Here is a 16,904-nt window from a genome sequence, read left to right on the forward strand (position 1 = left end):
ACCTCCAGCGGGCTGCAACCAACCTTATCCTTCCTTCTTTCCCAGGGCCTCAGACTCAGTGTTGCTGGTGACGGCCCCGGAGTCCTGGGCACTGCAGGCAGGTGCAGGTTGCAGTTGCAGGTGCGGGCCTCAGTGAGTTCCCGGCTGTGAGGCTCTAAGCGAGGCTCTGTGCGGTGGTGAGGGCTCTGTTTATGTGTGTGTGTAGGGCTGGGAGCGGGGGGCTGTTTGTGTTTGTAGGGCTGTGTGTGTGTGTAGGGGTCTGTGTTCACGGGATCAAAGGTGTATGTGTGCATTCACAGGAAGGAAGGGTGTGTGTGTGTGTGTGTTCACAGGAGGGGAGGCTGCGTGTGTGTGTGTGTGTGTGTTCACAGGAGGGAAGGGTGTATGTGTGTTTGCAGCAGAGAAAGTGTGTATGTTCACAGGAGGGAAGGTGTGTGTGTGTGTTCACAGGAGGGAACGGTGTGTGCGTGTGTGTTCATGGGTGTGGGTTTGGGATGCTAGAGGAGACGGGGTGGGGGGGGGTGTTTCCTTACAGGGGAACAAAGCTCTTTCTGGCTGGTCCTGGTAAAGAGGAGGGAAAACGGAAATAGTGTGAGACTGATGGGAGTGGAGGTTCTCAGCTGCCAGCCCTTTCTGTAATAAACGTCTTACAATGAATCCTTTACTGTACGGAGCTGAAATCCAAAGATGATAGGTCCTACTTACAGACGTAAGTATGAAAAATCAACGTGCTTCCTTATCTGTATCATCACAGGGCAATGAAAAACAATAATCTGTGATAAAATACCAGGAGCAATATTTTACTGTGTGCGTACTGAGACCCGACTACCCTGCAGGTTGTAAGGAAGGAGGCAGATGTGTGTACCTGTCCGCAGACGCACAGGCATGGAGCTGACATGGGCATGCTGACACAAGTGCTGACTTAGTGACTCAGCTACCTCCAGCATGTTGCCATCAATGAAGTCATTTGACACAATGCTGAACAACTCTTGGTAGCAAAGTCATTTAACACAGAACTGTAATTGTATTCCTAGAAAGTTCATTGTATATTAATACCATTTTTTAAACAGTATTCATTTCTAGGCTCAGATAATTAAACACAGGTTTTCATGTACATGAATCTCCTAAGGGACATTTGAGATTCTGGATGAGGGACAGTTCATCGTGCAGGCTATGCTTGGAAGAACATCTCATTGCTCTGCCTTATTCATAAATGCCAACATGGCCCCCCCCATCACTGTGATTACAAAAGAAAAGCCCACAGCTTTTTAAAAATGTTCCCCAGGGAGTGGTTGAGATCCAGTGAGCTAGGAAATGGGCAGAAGAGAAGCGGAGAGTGGGGCAGGATTTCTAACCAGTCAGAGCATCAGCCACCTGTCCTCTGAGGGACTTGCTGTGCTCTCAGCTGGGAGGACCCACCAGTGTGAGTACATAGAGTACACGTGGTATGCAGTTACCGACACCAGGATGCCACGTGCACTGCTTAGAAAAGAAGCGTGCCTGGCCACCCCGTGTGCACTGCGGTGTGGTCCTGGCCCAGGGCTCAGCATGCCCTCTGCAGGGTGCTCTCTGCGGAGGCACCCTCCCAGAGCCCACAGCTGGGTTCTCCAGTCCTCCTCTTGCATTCTAGCAACTGTCTTCCCTCAAGTCCCTACTTCTAGGCTGTGCTGAGTTGCGGGGGATGGGAGGACAGATCCTCCCTCCAAAAAAGAAGTCCGCGAGTCTAAGAAACGGGAAAGTATTTTGGTGATATTTGCTGCTGTGGTGGTATTAAATCAGAAAGGGAACCACCGCCATGTCCAGCTCACAGAGTATTTGCTGGGTTCCTACACGGGAATGCATCCACTCCGAGGAACAGCTACGAAAACACGCTAAATAGAGCAACTGATGACATTAACATGGCAAAGTGTGAGAGTTTGAGGCAGAAAAGCAGAACAGGAGATTTGTACAACTTTGATGTGTCTATGTTTAAAAGCTGGAAGAAGATACTTGAGGATGGTAGCTGTAATGGTCTCTGGGGCCATGAATCTTTGGGCTCCTGTTTTGTTGCTGTTATTCAATGTTCTCTCAAATGTCTTACAGGTGTTACCTTTGTAACTACTTCGTAGTTCTTGCTAACTGTCCTCAGCACTTTGAAAGGGATCAATCTTTGGTTCATTTTATTCCCATCCTCCCACTTCCCTTCCCGTCTTCTCCTCACCTTATGCCCAACACTGAGAGTGTAGAGCCCAGAACTTAATAGCTCACATGCCCTGAAAACATATTAACCAAAGTAGCCCAGTTAAGTGCTGGTTGGCTGAGTGCCAGGTGCTTTCGGAGGGCATCCAACTGAATTCTCGCCCAGCCACACAAAGTAGATGTAATGTCCTTAGTATGCAGCCCCCTAAACGGTGATTTGGGGAAACAAACTACAAATCAGAGGTTCCTCCCTCTCCCCTGCCCCCCCCACTTTGAAATTGACAGACCCAATATTTGAACTCAAGCCTTGTAGTCTGTTTCCAAATTCTCTCCACTGTGTTCAGAGATTTAGTCTGAAGGCCTGCCTCTGACTTGGTTTCCACCCCGAGCATCTGTCAGAGGTCAGAGAGCATCGAATAACTGGTGAGGGTGGGTATGTGAGCGGTGGGTGTGCGTGAGGTTGGATATCCGAGCAGTAGGTGTGTGAGGGTGGGCACGTGAGGGTGCTTGTGTGGGGATGGGTGTGTGGGGGTGTGCGCGAGGGTGAGTGCATTCGGGTGCTTGTGCGTGACAGTAGGTGCGTGAGTAGTGGGTGGGTGAGGGTGTGTGTGAGCATGGGTGCGTGAGGGTGGGTGGTCACGTCCTCTTGCATCAGGGTGGACGTCCTGTCTTCAAGAACGGCCTTCTGTCCTGCACAGCTCTTCCAATTTAGGGTCCCGTGTAGGACAAAAGCCTCAAATTCAAACATGGGGTATTTACAGGTCAGGCTTCATCCTGCAGCACCACTAAGAGTCCTGTTGACCCTCCCCTCCTGCTGGCCTGCGGGATCTCCTCGTCCTGGGCTCCGGGGACAGGCTCACAGCATTGCAGAGCCAGAAGAGGGTCAGGGCTAAGGAAGCCTTTCTGCAACAAGTCCATCCTGGGCTCCCCATGCACACTTCTAGTCCAGTTGTACATTCTTGACACTGCTGGCCTTGGGGCTTGGTGCCTAGACCGTGATAGAGTATTTCTAGGAGCCTTTACAGGCATGTATCGGGAAGCCCAGGATGGACTTGAGCAACTCAGAGAAATATAACAGCCACATCCCTAGGCCTGCTCTGGAGCCACCTCCCTACCCAGAGGATGATCTGGGTCATGGGGGAGCATGTCTCACACCTGCTGGGGCCAAGTGCCAGAATACAAAATTGACACCACCTGTTGCTCCTGGAAATGATTTCTCTTCTATAATCTCTATTATAGAAGGGAGCCCTTCATAATAAATAAATGAACACAGTGTAATGAGATGCTACTTAATCTGAACAACAGAAAGGAAAATAGTTACCTAGTTTCTCCCTCCTTGTAAAGGGTATATGAGGTCAGGTTAACAGATTTAGAAAGCATTCCGTCCTCACAGACAAATGTAGTATTTCTATTCCTGGATTCCTGGAACTACAAGAGAATTGGATTTCTAAAGACGTCACAACAAACAAGTGTTATGTTGAGTTAAATATATGTAATTACGTACCTACGAGATATGAATATTCATACCAGCCCAAGAAGGCTATGTATCTTTTTTTTTTTCAAGAAACATATGCATCATAATGCACGTATGCATTTGGGCAGTGAGATGGTAGGGGTTTTGTCTGTTCATTTTGCTGCAACAGATTTCTCTCTCATTATGTCCAGTTCAGGAATCGATAATGATTGTTCATTTATTCAGAGCTCACTAGCACACTATCCAAATAATTCTCAGAGAAAAAAAGTCACACCACCACATTTTTCTATTAGAAACTACAGAAGGCTGAGAACTCCACTATTTGATACATGTGTACAGGGCTAACATCCGAAATAAGCACAACCCTGTCTCTGCAGTAAAATACATGATTATTTTTTAAGATTTATATTTTCATTTGAGAGAGAGAAAGCTTGAGCCAAAGGGGCAGAGGGAGAGGGAGAGGGAATCTCCAGTAGACTTTGCTGAGCGCTCCCCACATGGGACCCATCTCATGTCCCTGAGATCGAGACCTGAGCTGCTCAATCAACTTAGCCACCCAGGCACCCCAAAGCACGTGATTATTAACATTAGGTGCAGTAAATAAAGACCATAAATAGCTTCACATCTGATCATCCCACCAATGAGGTAGAAACAACATTTTTATTTCTGGAGCAGTGTGGGTTTTGGAAAAGGGTGTGTGGAACTGAGTGGACAAATATGAAAATTTATTTATGAATGGATGTTTTAGGAGCCAAGTGAACAAATCTGAGACAACACACTAGAGATTCTATTCATGGAAATACTATAAAAACACTAGGAGGATCCTCATAATGGCCCTATATGGAAATGACAGGGCAAGATGGGCCCCGCCCTATCCAGGGGCCCAGATGGAGGACTCGAATCTGAGCAGAAAGGAAAGCCTCTGCTTTCAGCGATCTAGAGCAAAGAACAGCTGCCGAGTTTTCACTCTTCTCTGTCTTTCCAAGTGTCTCTGATATTCTGAAAGTCAACATGATTCATACACCCTCAGATGCTTTCAGTATTTATTTCACTTAGATCAGCACAGAAACACATTTCCTTGTCTAACTTACAAGCAACTCACTTTACCTGCCTTAATCCTCCCAACCATGTCTCCGCTGCTATCATGGTCCATTTTCAGATGAGAAAGCTGCAGCTCAGATGCTGGACCAACCTGCCCAAACTTACCTGCTCCAGCCCCGATGTCTGGTCCTCCTCCCTCTTGCTCATGGTGCTCCCACCACACTGGCCTGATTGTGTTCTTGGAACTCACCCAGATACTTTCAGCTCAGGGAGTAACAGCCTGGACATGTGCTCTTCAGCCTGCCCATCCTAGGGCACCATCACCTCAGTAACTGCTCAAGTCACCTCCCCAAGGAAGCCTTCCCAGAATTTCTCACACTTACCCAGAGTCCACAGCACAGACTTCACCTTGAATAGCACTCTGCTCAGTGGTAATTTCTTTTTGAAGTATACAACCCTTTCTTTAATGCCTGCCTTCCTAAGCAGACCCTGAGCCCCAAGGGAGCAGGGCCCCCAAGCCAGGTGCTCACAGCCTCCCCACCGCAGCATAGTGCCTGCCACCTGCTTAGAAGCTTAATGAAAGATTAAGCAACAAAACATCTTCTGACTCAACAGTCTTCACTCCGCCTTTAACTCTCCTAGTCCCAAGTCTGTTGACCTCCTGCTGGCCTCATGTTTGTCACAGATCTCTCCTAGCATTGGTGAAGTGAGGTGCCTTCTTCCACAGGCCATACCAGAGACACATTGTCCACCCATCTACATCCTGCATGAGTCCTCCAGGACATTATAGATATAGTCTCTAGCGTGCAAGTTCTCGTCCACGGGGCAGCACTAACAAAGCTCATAGCCTCTGTGCACAGCACATCACCCAGAGGATGGCCTTGGTGCTCTTCAGAAAGTGCCGTACCAGAAGCAGCCTCTCTGGTCCTATCCCAAGATCCTGCTAGGAGGTAGGGGCAAAGCTGGAGAATTTCCAGCTTGTCGAGAGCAGACATGCATCCTGCTGGATAATTACAAGTAGGAGCAGGGAGGAGACAAAGGAGGGACAGACAGGTGGACCAAGAGCCCTCAGACCTCAGGAAAAGGACTGGTGGCCCCATTGTCCCTGGTTGTTGTCAGGCAGACAGCCAGTGACGGAGCTTCCTCCTCTTTCTCCTGTGCTAGATGCCCCAATCCTAGATCTGAGGCCATGCTTGCATTCTCTCCCTTAAACCCAACCCGACTGAAGCCATGGTGGGGAAATTGTCCAATGATACGGGTAACACAGGAAGCAAGTGTCCTTGACTTCTTACCAACATCTTACCAAGGGGATTGGGGTCACATGGCTTCTACTCTTGGGGCCTTAGGAGGAATAATGCAAACTACCTGGCTGTTAATGTTGGCAGCAAAGTGTTCAGAGGGGAGGACAAAACAGCTCAAAGAGCCACAACGAGAAGGGGCTGGGCTCCTACGACCATTCCCCTTGAGGTTAACTCCTGAATGACTTCCTCCCCTGGGCATTGAGGACCGGGAGAGAACAAGAACAGTAGGATAGTCATATCTGCCATCATCGTTGTAAGACAGTTCCATGGGCGATTCTTTGATATAAAGGGAGGTAGCAAACATAGGTGAAAGGGAAGAGGACTTAAAGTAAAACCCAAAATCCTCGAGTCCCATGTGCTGCATGTGCTTGGAGGCAGTAGCTGGTGTGAGCGAGTGGCAGACGCCCCTGCCCTATTGTGGGGACAATCCTCTGTTTGCTCACTTGCTTCCATGCTTATGAGGCTCACATGCATTAAAAGTGCTCTGTCAGCTTGAAACAGACAAATATTAGTACTTAAAATTTTGTTATGGGAGAAAAGTAGATGAAAGAGGAACGATGGCCCAGTCCTCTAAGAGAAAGTCCTCCAAGAAAAGAAGTATCTGTGTGTAATATCACAAAGATAGCAGGCACTCACGGACATGTGTGCTTGACTTAAAAACAGAAACACGGAGCTTTCCCAGTCTCACAGCCCAGAGCGAGGACACTCCCACTGTCCTCTACCTTAACCATCCAGAAAGCCCAGAGCCACAAGCCTCGTCTCTGAGCACCTCCCCAGATGCTCAGATCTGGGCTTGGCTCCTGCACCCTGTCCCAAACTGATCAGGAAGTACCCCAGAAGCCACCTCCCCAAGACATACAGAACACTGCTGAGCCTCTGTGCCCCTCACCCTCCCTCACCATCCGCATTCTTTTCTTTCTTTTTCTTTTCTATTTTTTTTTTTTTTAAGATTACATTTATTTCAGAGAGCCTGTGCAAGAGCAGGGGGAAGGGCAGAAGGAGAAACAGACTCTCTGCTGGGCAGAGAACCCACACAGGGCTTGATCCCAGGACCTGAGCCAAAGGTAGATGCTTCATCCACTGAGCCACCTAGGCGCCCCTCATCCTCCTCATTCTTAAAGTGGGGATAATAAGATATCCCTCCTGCTGTTGTAGCGAAGAGCTGACATAATCACATGTGGGAACTCTGCAAGCCCACAGAGGCTCCCCAAAACAGGTAGCTCCTTTCTGCTCCTAAATTCACTGTGGGCATAGCTCAGCTCAGACCCCTTACAGGGATCCAGAAGAGATGCCCCGGGGGCCCCTGGCTGGCTCAGTCAGAGAAGCCAGTGAGTGACTCTTGATCTCAGGGTTGTGAATTCGAGTCCCACACTGGAGGTAGAGATGATTTCAATAAATAAGCTTAAAAAAAAAAAAGATATGTGCTAGCCAGGCCTCATGATGGACACAATTGGTGTGTTAAGTGTTCTTCCAGAGAGATTGCAGCTGTCCAAACAAATATGTCTCCCCTTCACGACTGTAAGTACAGCAGCAGACTGTAGTTGAGGCACATCTTCCATATTAATTCACAGAGAGCTTCCCCTATTGCTTTATTATAGCTAAAGACTACTCCACTGGATGGCTATCTCATAGTTTATTCCATCAGTCCATTTGTAATAGGCCCTTTATCCTTATGATATTTTGCAATTACAAACAACGCTGCATTGACTAACTGTAAATGTGTCATTTCCCACACATGAGGTTTACCTGTAGAATCACTTCCTGGCAGTAGAATTGAGTAAGTTGTATATGCATTTTTTTTGTGTTGATATCACCAAACTAGAATCAAAAGGGAACTCTTTTTTTGTTTCCTTGTTTTGTTTTGTTTTGTTTTTGAAATTCAATTTGTCAACATATAGTTTAACACCCAGGGCTCATCCCATCAAGTGCCCTCCTCAGTGCCCATCATCCAGTTACCCCATCACCCCACCCACCTCCCCTTCTGCAACCCTTTGTTTCCCAGAGTTAGGAGTCTCTCATGATTTGTCTCCCTCTAATTTTTCCCACTCAGTTCCCCTCCTTTCCCTTATCATCCCTTTCACTATTTCTTATATTCCCTGTATCAGTGAAACCATATGATGATTGTCCTTTTCTGATTGACTTACTTCACTCAGCATGATACCCTCCAGTTCCATCCACATCGAAGCAAATGGTGGGTATTCGTCCTTTCTGATGGCTGAGGAATATTCCATTGTATATATACCACATCTTCCTTATCCATTCAACTGTTGGAGGACATCGAGGCTCCTTCCACAGTTTGGCTATTGTGGACATTGCTGCTATGAACATTGGGGTGCAGGTGTCCCGGCTTTTCACTACATCTCTATCTTTGGGGTAAATACACAGTACAGTTGCTGGGTTGTAGGGTAGCTCTATTTTTAACTCTTTGAGGAAACTCCACACAGTTTTCCAGAGTGACTGCACCAGTTCACATTCCCACCAACAGTGCAAGAGGGTTCCCAAAAGGGGACTCTTGAGATGCCCGGCTGGCTCAGTCCAAAGAGCATGAGACTCATGATCGAACTTATGGGTTCGAGTCCCTTTTGGGGTGTAGATACTACTTAAAAATAAGTAACCTTAAATATATACGTAATGGAGGGACTCTGACCTGAAAAAGAGAATGTTATCAAAAGGTCTGCTCAGAAAAGTGAAAACAAAAGATTCAGAATGTTTTCATACCGATGTGTTGACATTGTTGGTAAGTGGCTCCTAAGAAAATATTACTGGTTGATATCTCCCATAACCATCATTGAAAGTATGACAGGTGTGTAAAGGAAATAAAGTTGGCTCAAGGTTTTTTGTGTTTTGATTTTTGTTTTTGTGAAAAGACATGATGTCAGCCTTCATAGTCTTTACAGTCTGGTAAGGCAGTTTTAAAACTGGAATGCAGAAAGATGGCAAAATAAATCTATGCTGTTTTTATTATATAAAAAACAAAACATACATATATTTCTTATGGCCAGTAATTAAAATATCAAGTTTCTTTAGTCTGGGGTGGAATTATTCACATGCTTAAGCACTCTGTGGTAACTGGTATAGGAAGTTACAATTTAACATAGGTTTGATGGGGCCCGGGTGGCTCAGTGGTTTAGTGCCGCCTTCAGCCCAGGGCCTGATCCTGGAGTTCCGGGATCGAGTCCCACATTGGGCTCCCTGCATGGAGCCTGCTTCTCCCTTTGCCTGTGTCTCTGCCTCTCTCTCTCTCTCTGTCTCTATGAATAAATAAATAAAATCTTAAGAAATAAAATAGGTTTGATGGAGTTGGCAAATTGAATTTAAATTTTAAAATTTTTTTTTTTTTTTTTTTTTTTTTTTAATTTTTATTTATTTATGATAGTCACACAGAGAGAGAGAGAGAGGCAGAGACACAGGCAGAGGGAGAAGCAGGCTCCATGCACCGAGAGCCCGATGTGGGATTCGATCCCGGGTCTCCAGGATCGCGCCCTGGGCCAAAGGCAGGCGCCAAACCGCTGCGCCACCCAGGGATCCCATGAATTTAAATTTTAAAATAAATAAATAAATAAACAAACAAACAAACAAACAAAGTAACTAACTAACTAAAAATAATATGTTGGATGGGACGCCTCGATGGCTCAGGAGGTCAAGCATCTGCCTTCAGCTCAGGTCATGATCTTGGGGTCCTGGGATTGAGTCCTGTGTTGGGCTCCCTGCTCAGCAGTTATATGCTTCTCCCTCTGCTCCTCCCCCTGCTTTTGCGCTCTCTCTCTCTCAAATAAATAAATAAAATCTTTAAAACGTTTGATTTATAATAGGAATTGGGGCACCTGGGTGGCCTGGGTGGCTCAGTGGTTGAGCAGTAGTTGCTGTGACCGTTAGATGGCGCCAGTGACCAGCGAGCCTTCCATCCCTCCCTAAATTGAGTATTTTCCCTAAGGAGCTGCTGCTGCTTTTTTTTTTTTTTTTTTTTTTTTTTTTTTTTTTTAAGATTTTATTTATTCGTGAAAGACACACAGAGAGAGGCAGAGACAAGGCAGAGGGAGAAGCAGGCTCCCCGCAGGGAGCCCAATGTGGCACTCCATCCCGGAACTCCAGGATCACACCCTGAGCCAAAGGCAGAGGCTCAACCACTGAGCCATCCAGGCATCCCCCGAAGGAGCTTCTTCAAGTTGGTTGGTTTGGGACTTAAAATTAAAAAAAAAAAAAAAAAAAAAAAAATATTATAAAGACCATATACTCACTGTCAAAATATTTCAAACAGCGTAAGAAACAAAAATGAGAGCTCCCGTTTCTGGTAAGCCTGGTTTGAATGCATTAATGATGTGTGACCCTGATAACACTGACTGGGCAGAAAGCCCCACTGGACTGGTTGGGATAACCTGAACACAAAGTCACTGCACCCACGTGTACCCCCACCCACCCCAGACACACACATGTGCACACTCCACTCCACACTCACAGTCTGCAGCCCTGTATCCCCTCTGTCACTCACTAGCTGGTGAGGCCCTCATGATGGCCAGGCCCTCATCCTACTCCCGGGAGTAGCATTAACAGGTTAACTGAGCAGGCTGGACTCTTGGGGTGTCAGCAGGTCAGTTACTGCATCAGCAGTTTCAAGAAGCATATTAAAAATCTTATACTCGAACATATTAATATAGTTACCCCCACTCTCACAAATACTTTTTCTGGGATAAAGCTGTAACTATGTTTACCTCCTTCATGGGGTGACTGACTTCGTAATACCAACCATTCCTCATGTTGCTGACCACCAAGGGCAGGTGGGAGCCAAATACCTGGCTGGCCAATATGGCTGTCAAACATTCACTCAACAAAAGTCTTTTTTGTTTAGCTCAAGGTGATTGGGCTCAAGTCTTTATTTATTTTTTTTTTTTTAAGATGTACTCATTTATTTGAGAGGGGATGGTGAGGGGCAGAGGGAGAGAGAGAGAGAATCTCAGGCCATTCTGTACTTAGGGTGGAGGCCAAATGGGACTGGATGTCAGGACCGTGAGACCAGGACCTCAACCAAAATCAAGAGTCAGAGGCTTAAACAACTGAATCACTCAAGTGCCCCTGATTTGGCTCAAGTTTTTAAACTCTGGGTCTGGGCTTCCTCATTTGCACTGAAGGATGGTGGAGCAGCCCCCAGGTGGGCGCTGTAGGAGTGCACACACACACAGACCCCACGTGGTGGGTCCCTTTCTGGGAGCAGGAAGGATAATGGTACACACGCAGGGCTTTCCAGGATACAGGAGTCCTGGAAACTGTGGAAGTGTGCAGTGAGGAAGAGGAAGAGAGGGGAGTAGACAGGGCTCCAGTGACCTACCTTTGTGCTGGCCCCTGGAAAGCAGCAAAGCCCACCCAACCATCAGGACAGCTCCTTACAGTCCAGCAGACCCCTGGGTTCCTCAGCAGCACCCAAAGTCCTTCGCCCAGAATTCAGAAACACGACTGTGCGAATGTGCGAGTGAAGAAACTAGTGTGATCTGGGCCCAGCCAAGGTATGAGAGCTGACCTCGAGGGGTTGGGTGCGCGAAGCCCTCCCACAGCCTGGAGCAGGTAGGATACAGGGGCTGGGGTCCCCACTGTCACTCATCCCTTCAGCAGGCTGGTTCTATTCTGCACCTGCCCCTGGGTCTCACTCCTCGCGCACAGACCCTGCACACAGCGCTCTTCTGTCCCCAAGGGGCCACCCCAGGGCCCAGCACCGCATCCCTTAATTCATTCACCCCTCACGGGAGCCCGCGAGCCGTTCACAGTTCAAGACACCAGGCTGAAATCTGCACCTGCCCTCTCCATACACCCTCCTCTAGTGAAGACGCAAGGTCCTCCGTGTGCTGGGACAGGATATCCCTGTGCCACAGCTCTAAGGATGCCACCCTTCCTCCAAACAGGTATTTCTGCGGGAAAAGGCTGGAAATGCCGGGCAGCGACAGGACAGTACACCAAAAGGTTCATCAGCGCGTCTTCCCGGCGTCGGGCAGTCACGGGGTGCTGCCCAGTGGGTGCGTGAAGTCCAGGCCGGACCGACGGGGGGCGGGGGGGCGGATCATTGCGGGCGACCTGGACCTGACCCCGCACGGCTCTCACCTGCTAGCCCGCCGCCTCCTCCCCCTGGATGCCCAACAACCAATTATCCGCGGCGGCGAGTCTGTGACGTCAGCGTTGCCGGGCAGACCAGGGGTGCTTTAGGGCCTCCACTTGCGGATCAGGCCCTGGGGTAGGAGAACTGCGAAGGTGCCAGGGGCATGGAGAAGAGGCGGACAAGACCCAAAACGGGGGGCGGGGGGGGGGGGAATTTATATTGTGCTAGAAAGGACCACAGGGTTACCTAGCCTAACCTCCTGCTGAGTGTCCAGCTATGGGAAGGAAGAGCGGGAAGCCCACTCTCTCTGCCCATGGGCCCTGGGTGGGCTGCTCCAATGGAGAGAAGGTGCCTTTTTTTTTTAAATATATATATATTTTTTATTTAGGGATGTCTGGGTGGCTCAGCGGTGGAGCGTCTGCCTTCCGCTCAGGGGGTGATCCTGGAGACCCAGAATCGAGTCCCACATCCAGCTCCCTGAATGGAGCCTCTGCCTGTTTCTCTACCTCTCTCTCTGTGTCTGTCTCATGAATAAATAAATAAAATCTTTAAAAAAATAAATCTATATTTTAAAAAGATTTTATTTATTTATTTGAGAGAGAGGCAGATACATAGGCAGAGGGAGAAGCAGGTTCCGTGCAGGGAGCCCGATGTGGGACTCCATCCCAGGACCCCAGGATCATGTCCTGAGCAGAAGGCAGCCACTCAACCACTGAGCCACCCAGGCGTCCGGAGAGAAGGTTTCTCTTCATATTGAATTGAAATCTGCCTTCCCAGGGTTGCTTGCAACACCTCTCCCACACAACAACCCATTTATCCTAAGTGCCTGATTCACCCGATTTATAACAAGCTGAGTGCTTTTCTTTAATGAAAGAGGAAACTATGGGTGAATTTCAGAATAGCGACAAGGAAGAAACAAAACTGAGGGGAAATGTTGATGGATAAAATGTAAACTTTGGTAGAACATTGTTGTCCACATTCTCCTCTATGCTTCCTCCACTGTGTGTCACTTCTGTAAGCACCCCAGTCTATGGAAAGGAACACTCCCGACTTCACTACAACACACATGCTCACAGGCCACAGTGCTTGCTTGCTGGGTTAGCTGTGCCAGGTTTGCAGTGTTGCCATTCCTTCCACCTACCTGTGAAACATCTGCTTAAATGGATATGAATTAGACCCTGTTCAGCCAGTGGATAGTCACGGAGTCTCCCGGGACTATTCAGACCAACTTAAACACAGATGCTATGGAAAGAGAGCCACAAAAGTGGAAAAGGAAACATCAAATTCCTCTTAATATTCACACTCTGAGAGGCAGTCCCAGAAGAGAAGTGCGTGCAGGTGAGGGTTAACACAGCACAGAGTGCACAGTGTGTGTGGTCACATTCACAGGGAGTCACTCCTGTAATTCTCAGCAAAGCCCTCCAGAGGTGGCTGTTAGATATACCTTGGTGCAGGGCAATCTGTCCATGTGTATTAAGATGACAAAGGCACATGCTCTTTGAACTAGCAACTTCAGCATGTAGAAGGCAGTGACCTTCATGAGTACTCGGCCAGGACACCGCTCTATACCAGAAGGAGGCCGTGTCTGGCTTCTCATGCTCTGTGTCATCGCCTGGAGATTCTCAGCCATCTTATCTTTCCATTGTGTTTTGTCAGTGGAGTCCAAAGAGATCACACTGGGGCTTGGAGGCCAGGCTCAAGCTCCATCTTGCTTTCCATGCCTCCCAGCGCCTGCAGGACTGGTTTTCAGCTGCCTCCCACTCCCCTCAGGAGACACCACCATGCTCTCTCTGTTCAGTGTTTTCCCAGAAGGGGCCCAGGCAAAGGGATAAGGAAGGGACAGACACCATACCTGTCTAGGTAAGTCTGGGGTGGTGTCTTGGACACCTGTGAAGACTGCCTTTGCCTCATGTCCCTGAAGGAATGTGATGTTGAACAGCAAAAGCAAAACTGTACCACCAACACAGATCAAGAGTGAACCCACACAAGAGAAGGAAGGCTTCTTTCCTGCTGCATAGTTACAGTTTGAAACAGGCTCTGTCGGTGAAGCACCTGCCTTTGGTTCAGGTCATGATCTCAGGGTCCAGGGATTGAGCCCAGGTCCAGCTCCGTGCTCAGCAGGCAGTCTGCTTCTCCACCCTCCCACCCCACTTCTGCTCTCTCTCTCTCTCTCTCTCTCTCTCTTTCTCTCAAATAGAATCTTTTTTAAAAAAAAGAATATAGCTGTTCGGATGCGTGGGTGACTCAGCAGTTGGGCGTCTGCCTTTGGCTCAGGGTGTGATCCTGGAGTTCCAGGATCAAGTCCCACATTGGGCTCCCTGCATGGAGTCTGCTTCTCCCTCTGCCTGTGTCTCTGCCTCTCTCTCTGTGTCTCTCGAGAATAAATAAAATATTTTTTTTTAAGAAAGAATATAGCTGCAAGGTAATCGTAATATAACTTATATGAAGGCAAGAACCTGTTTGTCTTTTTTTTTTTAAGATTTATTTATTTATTTATGATAGAGAGAGAGAGAGACAGGAGGAGGGAGAAGCAGGCTCCATGCAGGGAGCCCGACGTGGGACTCAATCCCGGGACTCCAGGATCGCGCCCTGGGCCAAAGCCAGGCGCCAAACCTCTGAGCCACCCAGGGATCCCCAAGAACCTGTTTGTCTTGCTGAAACTGTTATTATCAGAGCCTAATACAAAGCTTGACACATAAGATTTTCTATGAAATATTTATTATTTTAAATTAATTAACATTTTTATTTAAGTCAGTAAAATAGACACTTAACAAAATTGAAACAACCTAAATGTTATTGGAAACTAAGTTTGAGGGGATCCCTGGGTGGCTCAGCGGTTTGGCGCCTGCCTTTGGCCCAGGGCATGATCCTGGAGACCTAGAATCGAGTCTCACATCAGTCTCCCTGCATGGAGCCTGCTTTTCCCTCTGTTCGTATCTCTGCCTCTCTCTCTCTCTCTCTCTCTCTCTCTCTCTCTCTCATGAATAAAATCTTTAAAAAGAAAAAAAAGGAAACTAATTTCGATACATTCAAGCAAAAAAAAAAATACTGTGTAGCTGTATTTAAAAAGGAGTATGTTCTTTAGGTACCAATATTGAGAGGTCTCTAAGTTAAATTATTACCATTTATGGGGTGCCCGGCTGGCTGAATCGGTGGAACACGTGACCCTTGATCTGGGGGTTGTGAGTTCAAGCCCCATGTTGGGTGTAAGGCTTACTTACAAAAAATGTATCACTATTTATGTTTTTAAAAATGCAAGGTGAGGGGAGTGCTTTCTTCTGGAGCCTCCTCTAGTGGCACATGTGTGGAAGGAGTCAGAGAAAACACATTGACTCTGGATAACTGGGAGGGAGGCTTTCAGGTGCCTTATTTTATACCTTTTGGATTTTGAAACAAAACCATATGAAAGAACTAATTTTTGGAAGCACAAGAGCTAAATTATGTGTTAATGTGGAACTATGCGTTTTTTTTTTTTTTTTTTGAACTATGCGTTGTTAAGTGAACACAGATGGAGAACAGTGTGTCTGTTGTCCTTTGTGTAACATACATCATCTGGAGGAGCTCAGACAATGCTCTTATTGCTTAACTAGCTGCATAGCTACTACTTCCTATTACTATTTTGCAGACGGACACCAGGTCACTTAGCACACACGGTCGGTTGCTGTGCTGATGATATGCCACTCTGCCGGCCTGACCCCATGCCCTGCCTGTGACCGACATGGTGAGAGGCCCAAATAAAGTGGAAATTACTGACAACCCAGGAACGCCTGGGTTCACGCCTGTGAGATCACATAGCATGATGCACAAAATCTGTTATAGGAACACTTGATCGCTGAGCAAAGTGCCCCCTGTCTGATGGACACAGGGCAGTGTCACCTGACCTCCATCCTTTCCATGCCCAACAGAAACCTGACACTCCTACACCCAAGTTTCTGTAAAGGGCCACAGGACTGGCTTCTTTTTTACTGGTGGCCCCTCCACTTGTTTTCATCACCTTTGCAAAGACCGGGTAGTCCTTGGGACAGCTCCCCCAGCTCCAGTGGTCCACCCCTGGAGACCTGAGGCAGGAGGAGGATGATGACAGTGGGTGCAGTAAGGGGTCCAGTGAAGATAGGAAACGTGGCTTCAAATTCCAGCCCTGCCCATCCCCCTCTGTAGTTAAGCCAGCTACTTAGGATTAAATGAATTAATACATGTAAATCGCTTACAACAGCACCACATGGAAGCGTTCTACAAGGTGTTTTTTTTTTTTGCTGTTTGATTGTTGGTTTGTTTTCAGAGATGCTGTGATTCCTCCAAAGTGGCTTCAGTTGGCTAGCTCTCTCCCCTCTGCTCTCCCTACCCTGCCCCCCACCTGCCCTGACCTCCAGCTTTGACCAGTGGGCTAGTGCTGGATGATGTCAAGCATCCTTCGGCCCCAGCCTGATCAGGGAAGTGTGTGGTGCCTGACTCTACCATCTGCATGTACACGGTGGGGAAAGAGTGTCACAGGACACTTCAGGCCCGCAAGGAGAGACCCCCCATCCCGGGGAAGGCAGTCAGACAGTACAGATGCTGCCTCTCCCAACCTTGACCTGACCTTGACGTTCACCCTCACAGCCCCAGGGCAGCCTGCGCTGCAGGAAGGAATGAGCCACTCCAGGCAAGGCTGACCCATCTGTCCTCCCAGCCCCATGGGCTCATCTCAGACAAAAGCAGAAAATGTACACCAAAGTCGAGTTCCTAGCCCTTGGGCGGTTCTGCCCAATGTCACAAGAAAGAATTGTTGAGATGGCTTTGGTGCAAAAAGGTGGTTTTATTAAAGCAGAGGACAAGACCTGTGGGCCGG

The sequence above is a fragment of the Canis lupus genome, chromosome 35 (assembly GCF_011100685.1).
Source record: "Canis lupus familiaris isolate Mischka breed German Shepherd chromosome 35, alternate assembly UU_Cfam_GSD_1.0, whole genome shotgun sequence".
Classification (NCBI taxonomy): domain Eukaryota; kingdom Metazoa; phylum Chordata; class Mammalia; order Carnivora; family Canidae; genus Canis; species Canis lupus.